At 41.6% G+C, this 9925-nt stretch overlaps 1 long non-coding RNA gene across 2 annotated transcripts; it reads right to left on the bottom strand.

Annotated features, from left to right (window-relative positions):
* Positions 1 to 7774: 7774 nt before the first annotated feature.
* Positions 7775 to 9677, bottom strand: LOC120524190. 2 transcript variants are annotated; one of them, XR_005632757.1, is made up of 4 exons: positions 9654 to 9677; positions 9445 to 9549; positions 8980 to 9087; positions 7775 to 7879 (listed from the first exon to the last, which is right to left on the bottom strand). It is a non-coding gene; the product is annotated as an uncharacterized LOC120524190 (long non-coding RNA). The 2 variants fall into 2 exon arrangements; XR_005632756.1 differs by lacking the exon at positions 9654 to 9677 and having other exon boundaries at positions 9445 to 9566.
* Positions 9678 to 9925: the final 248 nt, after the last annotated feature.

Consider the following 9925-nt stretch of genomic DNA (forward strand, 5'->3'; position numbering starts at 1 on the left):
GGTGCTCCAGGGTGAGGCTCCAGTTTCTCTTTTCTGGGTGAGGTTCATTGATCCTTGCTGGTTTTTTTCCATAATAGTCATTTAAACTGCTCTTCATCAGAACCTCCCCCAGGACCAATTTACCTTGGGTGATCCTATCAGGGGCAATTGCCCTGGACAATGCGGCTCCTAGGATCATTGGAACACACAGCTGGTGATTCACATAGAGGTGAAAGGAGAAGCTCTTGATTTACTGGTTGATCCACATTGCTGTCCTCACCTTATGGACACAAGCTTTGGGTAGTGACCAAAAGAACTAGATCACAAATACAGGTAACAGAAACGGGTTTCCTTCACAGGATATTTGGCCGTCTTAGAGATAGTGTGAGAAGCACAGACATTTTGTTGGAGCTCAAGGTAGAGCTGCTGCTTTTCCGCATTGAAAGGAGCCAACTGAAGTAGTTTGGCATCTGACACCTACCTGAAGATGTGTTTCAGGCATGTCAAACTGGGATGAGACCCAGAACACAGATTATATCTCTCAGCTGGCCTGGGAACATCTTGGAATGCCCACCAAGGAAGCTGGAGGAAGTGGTGGAGAAAAGGGATGTCTGGGCATCATTGCTTAGACTGCTGCCTTCACTGGAACCCAGATTAACAGCAGAAAATAGATGGATGCATGTTATATTCTTCTGTCTTTAGTCTTTTATTATAGACCTGGGCTTTTCACATGGCAGAATCTCTCATGGCTTGTTATAATAAAGGATGTCCAACCAATGGATATATTTGTAACAATGATTTCCAAAATTCTTTATTTAAGATATTAATTTCCCTGATACCATCCTGTCACAAACCAATGAACCTAACATTCATCAGTTTATTGTCCCCGTGTTTTGAATGCCATGCCCTTCTTAAGCTTAAAGACACCTTCATCCAAGACAACTTACAAGCAAATTAAATATTGTCACAAAATCAAAGAAGCCACAGAAAGGTTTGGGGCAGCCACCCGTATATTATTTCCTGGCTGCAAAATGGTTTAAAGGTTTGTACTGATGTGTACAGATTGGAGTCCAGAACAGAACTGAGGGGATGGAGGAAAGGTGGTGGCTTTAAAGGTCAGTATAGAAAGTGACATCAAAGGGTCAGGAACTGGAAGGGTCTTCATCCATAGGCTCACACCTGGAAGTGACATCAAACGGGCCAGAACCAGGAATGACGTCATCAGGGCCAGGTGGAATCCCGTGAACAGCCTATAGAAAAACAAGAGAAAGAGTCAGTGCATTCCACTACCTCCCGGTCTGACTTGGAATTACTCTCATTCAAGCCTTTTAGCTGTGTCCCATGACCATGTGTGTGACAATACATACAAGGTGTAAGTATCAAACGCAACAGAGAAAAAGATGAGCATGAGGGAATTAGAACAATTACACAATTATACCTAAAGCTAGAAAACTACAAAATCAGTATCCCAAATTCTTCATCAGAGCAACAGCAGCTACCCTGTAGTAGAGAAACTCAGCTGTTCCTTAACACTAGAATTACCAAAGCTTAAGAGAAAACACATAAATCCGGCCCACCTTAAATCCACTCGCACGTCTACATTCAGCGTCTTTTGCCTTGTAAATGTGTCGATAATCCCAACCAGCAAGCTGCCTGCTATACCACCCTCGCTAAAAAATATATTGTTATTTGGAACACATGCATTTCACGTGTTCCGTGTCCACAAAGATCTGTGTAAGTGTAGGATGACAGAAATGTTGAACACATACCTAAAAGACAAACTTTTTCCATGTTTTAGTACTAATGACAAAATGTAGACATGAAGTATATAATGTGTGAAGACTGAAGTCCAAATATCAAATAAGCACTTTCGCAAAAGATACAAGTATAATAGAACAAATGCGCTTTTTTCCACGACTATAACTGAAGAAAAAGAAATGAGGTTAGTGTTGCTTGTTGTCCTGAATTCTTGGGTAGTATACTGGTTAGAGCTACTGACTCCAATTCAGAAGGTTCTGGGTTTGAGTCTTAATGTCTCCCAAAATGAATATTTTGATTAGTGAGCTGTTCTTATTGTTACTATTATACAATAAAAGCATACATTTGATTTGAGTCTGTAACAGACGATGTAAATGTATGGCACTTGTAAAGGTTAGCATTTTTTTTATAAAGTTTTATTCTCTCAGTCGCGTTCACGCGCTCCCCGATCTGACACTGCTGTTTTCAAATAAAGACACGCTATAACAGAGGTGAACTCAGATCGGAGAAAGAGAACCGAAGCCCTCCCCGCAAGAAACGTCCACTCACATATAAGAACAACGCAGCTGCACCAGGCGTAAAGGCGAAAGTCCGGTGACATCCTGCCAACCACCTGTTCTTCAAAGAAACCACACGGCTTACAGAGCTCGCCAACGTATCATGCAAACTCATGCTTGTGATTATGTTTTGTGATGGTCTTTACGTAAGAAACATTTATATGTTACTTATATAAAAGCCAGATTGAATGTTATTTATCTTGATTTATTTACTTATCTTCCTACAGCATAAAGTCACAAGTATACAGCAGAGCTTCCTCTGTTTGATCGTCAAGGGCATGCTCACAAATTACACATGTAATGCCACGAAAAATACCTGCTGACACTTTAGTACGCGATCAATGGTATGAGAATGCAGTTAGACTATTTTTTGGGCACATACACCATGCTAGTGTTTAGATCTGGACGGTGTAGCATTGGCGAGCTCTGTAAGCCATGCTGTTTCTTTGAAGGACAGGTGATTGGCAGGATGACGGCAGACTTTTGCCTTTACGCCTGGTGCATCTGTGTTGTTCTTATATGTGAGTGGACGTTTCTTGCGGGGAGGGCTTGTGTTTTCTCCGATCTGAGTTCACCTCTGTTATAGCTCATCTTTATTTGAAAACAGCCGTGTCAGATCGGGACGAGTGTGAACGCGACTGAGAGAATAACACTTATAAAAAAACGCTAACTTTGACAAGCGCTATAAATTTACAGCGGTTATTACAGACGTAATTCAAATGTATGTTTTTATTGTATAATATTAACAATAATAGCAGCTCTTTACTCAAAACGGTAAACTTGCCAGAATCAAACCCAGAAGCTCTTGATTGGGAGTCAGCAGTTCTTAGCATTGCACCACGCAAGCTGTTGCATTAACTGCCTACCATAACCTGCTTTCTTTATTCTTCAGTTATATTCTTCAATAAAAGCACACTTGTTTTGTTATACTTGTACTTTTTGTGAAAGTGTTTATTTGATATTTGGACTTGGATTTACAACACATGTTGTAAAAATGGTCCTTGGGTGTGTGTGGGAACTGTTAACATTTGAATCTGATGATTGTATATAGCACGGAACTGAATTCTCTATACTAATCTGTCCTCTGCATCTCCTGAAGTTAAAAAGAAATACCAACATGCAGCAACATGTGGAGACTGGCCAAGATCAAACAAAAAAACAAACGCGGTCACTAACTACAACCGCATGAAGGTATGCAAATGAATATAATGTTGCATTAGTGCAACAACATTTTCCAAAATGTACAATACAAGTCATAAAATGAATTATTCCAAATGTCATATGTACCTAAGTCTCTGTTTTTTGTCAGCACGGCTTTGACATCATGGATCAGAAGGTGCATACTAATTCAGCGTGAGCAGGAGCACTCAAGAACAAAACTGAATAAAAACAAATTGACATCTACAGTCATTCTCAATCACGCACACCACTCACATCAGCGTTCACGGTTTTCCCAGTCTCGTTCGCGCACAAGATCTGACACGGTTTTCAAATAAAGAGGGAGTATAACAAAATAAGTTTGTTTGTTATACCATGTCTTTATCTGAAAACAGTGTCAGATTCGGGGGGTGTGTGGGAGCTTGAAAGTGAGTGAGAGAATAGAAATGAAAAAAAAAACACGCAAATCAAATGTATGGTTTTATTGTATGATATTAACAATAAGAGCAGCTCACTACAGAAAATGGGAAATCATCTGTCTTCCTTTAGAATTAATATTTTCTATGGGATTCTATACCCTAAAATGGTTAAGCAAATCTGATTTATCGGTTGCATATGAGATTTGTTAGTACAATAAAACTTTAATCTAAACAATAAAACAAAATTATTTAAGACAATGGTACAAAAATGAGTTCACGCCAATGAATGTTTTAGGAATAACACTTAACAAAAGGCTAATTAACAGGAATTCAACAACAGATGAATCCAATCATTTATCATACAGATGATTATCAGATCACTGACAATTAAGGGGGGTATTTAACAAGGAAAATCCCCTCCCATTCAAAGTGGTCAACAATGGCAGCATATGGAAGAGAAATGTCACAAATTTTTGAGAAAGAAAGTTGTTGCTTTACACAAAAAAGGTCAAGGCTAAAAGAAAATTAGTAAAGCACTGCTAATGAGTTGGAATACATTAGCAAAAAGTATTCAGAAATTCAAGAAATTCATTGACATGTGGCCAGCTCTCTAAAATGTCCAGGTCATCCATGGAAGCTAAAACCTTGACATGAGTGTTTTTTGATAAGAAGAGTTGAGGAAAATTGCCATGCTAGTTCATCAAAGATAGCTGAGGCAGTAGACAGCCAAACCAGGGGGACATGCAAGGATGTCATCCATGAAGGAAGCCACTACTAAAGTCCATGCACAAGAAAGCTTATTTATTATTTTAGTAAGCTCATGTTGACCAAGGTGAAGATCATTGGGACTCTATACATTGGAGTGACAAAACAATTGTAAATCTTTTTGGAATTGATTGCATCCAAACTGTATGGAATCGCAAAGCTGAGGAGTACAATGAAAAATGCATGGTAACCACAGTAATGTGTGGTGGTGACAGTGTTCTCCTGTGGGGTTGTATCAGTGATGCAGCTGTTGAGGAATTGGACTTCATTGATGGCACCATGAATTCACAAATGTACTGCAAAATAAAGATGCTACCATCCATGCCCTGGGTCGCCGGGCACTCTTTCAACATGATAATGACCCAAAATGTACGTCCAAGGCCACTGCTGTTTTTCTGAGGAGGGACAGGATGAAAGGGATTCAGTGGCCAAGCTGACCTCAGCCCAAGAGAATGCCTGTGGGGAGTTCTGAAAAGCAAGGCTGAGCACCATTCCCCTATCAGCATCCAGGCTCTGAAAGAACTCATTCTCCAAGAATGGACAAAGACAGACCTGGCCAACTTTTATGACCACAGAAGGTCAGAATCTCCATTTAATGTCTTATCTGAAGGACAACCCCACAAAATCACTGCACTGGGGCATTGGGATTCAAACACAGAGCCCAGGGTAACTACCCTCCTTCTAGACTCACCAACACCTCTTTCAGCAGAAACCACATTTTTCCTAGATGGTCTCACATCCAAGTACTGGCCAAGCCTGAACATCACGTGGATGACCTGTTCTGAAGTGCAGGTGGCATTTCTACTGGCTGATAGAAAAATATACTGTAGCTCTATGAACAATGAAAAAGTAATTTCAGTCCATCCAAATATAGGATCCATGAGGAAGATTGCTATAAAACCAAAAACCTGACAACACTAAGAAAGCAAAGGGGTGGAATTCTCATTACTTCCATGTAAATAAAAGTTTGGTAATCAGATGAAAAACTCACTATAAAGTTATGGTCAAGTCTCCCTTGAATGCCAAGTGCTATGTGAAATGATAACTTCTGAAAAAAATCCAACTATCTTCTTTAAATAAGTGACACCATGTTGTTCCTGTTACAGACTTAATGCCTGCTGTTTTTGGTCCCTTACTTATCCCCATATCCTTCAAAAACAGTTTGACCTGTGTTCAGTGATAACTGCCATCATTTACTTTAATCAATATTTTTGCATTCTGAGAGTCAGAGTCAAAGAAATGTATAAGACAGCTGAGAGCTTGTTTGCCCAATCAGAGCACATGCTGGATGATGAAGAGAAACAAATGAACACACAAAGCCAAAAACAGAGCACAATAGATCTGAAAAGATGGACGTCCACAGTGGCATCAAGCCACCCCAGTACCAATCTGTCTGTCCATCTCTTCAGCTTCCTTTGACCCAATGTCTTTAGTTTCAGGTTAAATATTATTGAAATTGTTCATTTGATTGAATTTCCAGTTCATTTTACTCTTCGTTTATTTGAAATATTAAATATTAAGTAAGTATTAAATAAGTACATTATATTGTAAAATGTTCCTTTGAGTCATTTCCTGCAGTATCAGGATTGATTTACTGTAGTCACAACTTTGTGTATGTCCTTAGAAAGCACCTTCTCATTCTGTAGATGACCTCCAATTGACAAATGAACTAAACAAATTCTATTGCAGATTTGACAAGGTAACGTCTACCAACTTTTGCTTCTGCATTGAACTCCACCATGTTCATCAACTAAACTCATAAAGCATAAAGCAATAAAGCATACTAAAGGATCAGTTCTAGTGGCATCCATTTGGTATTTAATTTAAATGAATGAAAATTATTTTATTTGTGCCTTTACCTAAATAAGACTTTTTTAATAGGATCTTATAACAACTTGGAGCTCAACGCTATTAAGTCACTAACTGTCCACCTTTGCAAATTAATGGTCAGAATGTGTCTGTGCCTCAATTGTTTAAATTCCTTTGGGCTACATTCACTAATACATTAAAATGGGACAAGCACATCACCTTCATCATCAAGAAAGCCAGGCAGAGATTATTCTTCCTTTGCCAGTTTAAGAAGCTTGGCATATCAAGGCATATATTGTTATATTTGTACTCAGCCATCATCAAGAGTATTCTGTCTCCAGGAGGACAAGGATCGGCGGTTGGAACATCGTTTCAAGAGCCTCCAACACCAATTCACCCAGCTCCAGGGACAAGTGGATCTACTACAGCAGTCACGGTCGCAAGTCTCAGAAGAACCTGCAGAGAGGAGCAGAGGTTCACCAGTGAGAATCATGGATTATCCTCGCCTGATGCCGTTTGCCGAGCCTGAGGACATCGAGCACTATTTAACAACCTTTGAAAGGATGGCGACAGTATGTGGCTGGCCAAAGTCGGAATGGGCAGTCTGTTTGGTACCCTTGCTGACAGGGAGAGCCAGAGCAGCATTTTTGGCCTTACCAGCGGAGGAGTCTTTGAGGTACGACATGTCGCCTTAAAGGGGCCATCCTAGAAAAATTTGAAATTATCACAGAAACTTATAGAATTAGATTTCGCTCTGTAGAATGGGAACATGGACATTCTCCGAAGGAGCTGCTGGCACTCCTAAAAGAACTATGTACAAAATGGTTACAACCTGATAAACACACTGTGGATCAAATAATTGACTTTGTTGTATTAGAACAACTTTTACAGGTGTTCGATGGCAGACTGCGGACCTGGGTGGAGGAACATCGACCTAAAACCTCCAAGGAAGCTGCAGACCTTGCAGAGGTGTTTTTGGCCGCTCATCGTCCAAGGAATCTGCGAAGAGAAGACAAAGTCAGCATGAAACCTAGACCGATGGAACAGCCCAAAGGTATGTCTCGGGTTGATACGGGTCGTGGTCCAGTTAGTGCAGTCCACCTACCTGAGAGAAGAGTTTATAGGGAAGGGGTGATTTGCTACGGTTGTAACCAGAAAGGCCACATTCATAGGAATTGCCCCAAGAAGAGAGAGACAAAGCTTTGTTTTGAACCCTGTCCCCTGCCCACAAAGAAGACTCCTTTAGTAAACAGGGAGAAGATGGTGAGGGTTACTATGGCTGGACGGCAGTACAAAGCACTGATAGATACCGGAAGCACCCAATCTTTGGTGAGACGAGAGTGTCTGGAGGGCCAAGTGGTTGAGTCGGGGCAGAGCGTAGTTCTGAGGTGTGTTCACGGTGAAGAGGTCACCTATCCTCTGGTAAGGATAAACCTGGAGATAAAAGGTGTAGGTTACGAGTTGCCAATGGGAATCGTTGATAACATGCCATACCCAGTACTTTTAGGGTTGGACATGCCAGGTATAGAAGACTTGCTGCAGAGTGCTCTGCAGGCAGAGGCACTTGTGGTTACACGGGCTCAAGCAGCCAAGCAGAAGGATAGATCCCATGACAATTGGAATGAGTTGCCCTTTTCAATAACTGAGAGCCCACGCACGTACCATAAAGCCCGGAGTCAGAGGAGGCAAGAGAAGCTCTGGGGCGTTCCCCAGAAGGCTGGTAACTTTGTACCTCCTCCTATTCTTCCAGGTGATGCCTTTGACATCCCGAGTGATGTGGCCGCCGCTCAGCGTGATGACCTGAGCTTACGTGTTTGTTTTGACAAGGCTGCGAGGGGACTCCAGGCTAAAACCAGAGAAACGTTTGTCATAGAGCATGACATACTTTACCACCAAGATGAGAGTGGATAGAGACTGGTGTTGCCGAAGAATCTGAGAGAGCGAGTGCTTTTTCTTAGTCATAGCAGCCCTTGGTCTGGACATATGGGGCAAGTAAAGGCATCAGAACGGCTTGCTAGACATTTTTATTGGCCGGGTTGGACAAAAGATGTGGCAAAATACATTAAAAAATGTGCCGAGTGCCAAAAAGTAGGACCTGTAAAAAGGGGAGATAAGGTGCCCTTAATACCACTGCCAGTTGTTGAAGAGCCATTCTCCAGGATTGCAGTCGATCTGGTCGGGCCTTTAGAGCGAAGCCGCACTGGTTATACATTTTAGTAGTGTGTGATTATGCGACATGGTTCCCTGAAGCCATTCCCCTCAAGAAGACCAATGCCAGTAGTATAGCTAGGACGCTTATACAGCTATTCTCCAGGGTAGGGATTCCCAGTGAGCTTCTGACTGATCAGGGGTCCAATCTGACTTCCAAACTGATGAAACAAGTAAATAGTTTGTTAGGAATCAGGGGATTAAGGACCACACCCTATCATCCGCAGACTGACGGGCTTGTAGAAAGATACAATGCTACATTGAAGCAGATGTTGCGCAAGTTTGTCAATGAGACTGGGTCTGATTGGGACCAATGGTTACCTTACCTGCTTTTCGCATATCGAGAGGTTCCGCAGTCATCAACAGGATTCTCCCCATTTGAACTGCTATATGGTCGATACGTTCGCGGTCCACTCAGTGTTCTAAGAGAGACTCTAGAAGGAGATAAAGACAGAGCAGAATCGAAGAATGTGCTAACATTTGTGCTCAACTTACAGGAAAAATTTGCTTACCTATCCCAGATGGTGAGAGAAAATATGGAGAAGGCACAAACCAAACAGAAGTCGTGGTATGACAAAGCTGCAAGAGAACATAACCTCGCTGTGGGACAAAAGGTACTTTTACTGCTGCCTACTACTGAGAGCAGCTTACTAGCTAAGTGGCAGGGGCCTTATACGGTGACAGCACAGAAAGGTCCAGTCACTTATGAGATTGAGATGCCTGACCATCCATGGAAGCCAAAACAGACATTTCATATCAATATGTTAAAGGCTTGGCATGATAACACTAACCCTTCATTCCAGTTTCTCATTCGAAGTGTCTTGGAGGAGGATGAGGCAGAGGAACAGTATTTGCCATCCAGACCAGATGCTGTACTGTTGCCCTCATTGGAACACCTGAGTGACAGACAAAGACAGGATATCCAACAGATCATTCCAGGGGGTTTGTTTGGAGCTCTGCCTGGTAAGACTGAGCTCATTCAACATAATATAAGACTTACCTCCCCAGGTCCAGTGAGAACTGCATATTTCCGCATCCCGGCACGTTTGCAGGAGGTCTTCAAGGAGGAACTGGAGCAAATGAAACAACTTGGAATAGTTGAACCATCGGTGAGTGAATGGTGTAGTCCTGTTGTACTCGTACCAAAGAAAAATGGACAAATGCGATTTTGTGTAGACTATTCAAAAGTTAATGCAATATCAGCAGTTGGGTCCTGCTAAATTTTTAACAACTATTGATTTATGTAAAGGTTATTGGCAGATACCACTGACA

This window comes from Polypterus senegalus, chromosome 2 (genome assembly GCF_016835505.1).
Source record: "Polypterus senegalus isolate Bchr_013 chromosome 2, ASM1683550v1, whole genome shotgun sequence".
NCBI classification, from domain to species: domain Eukaryota; kingdom Metazoa; phylum Chordata; class Cladistia; order Polypteriformes; family Polypteridae; genus Polypterus; species Polypterus senegalus.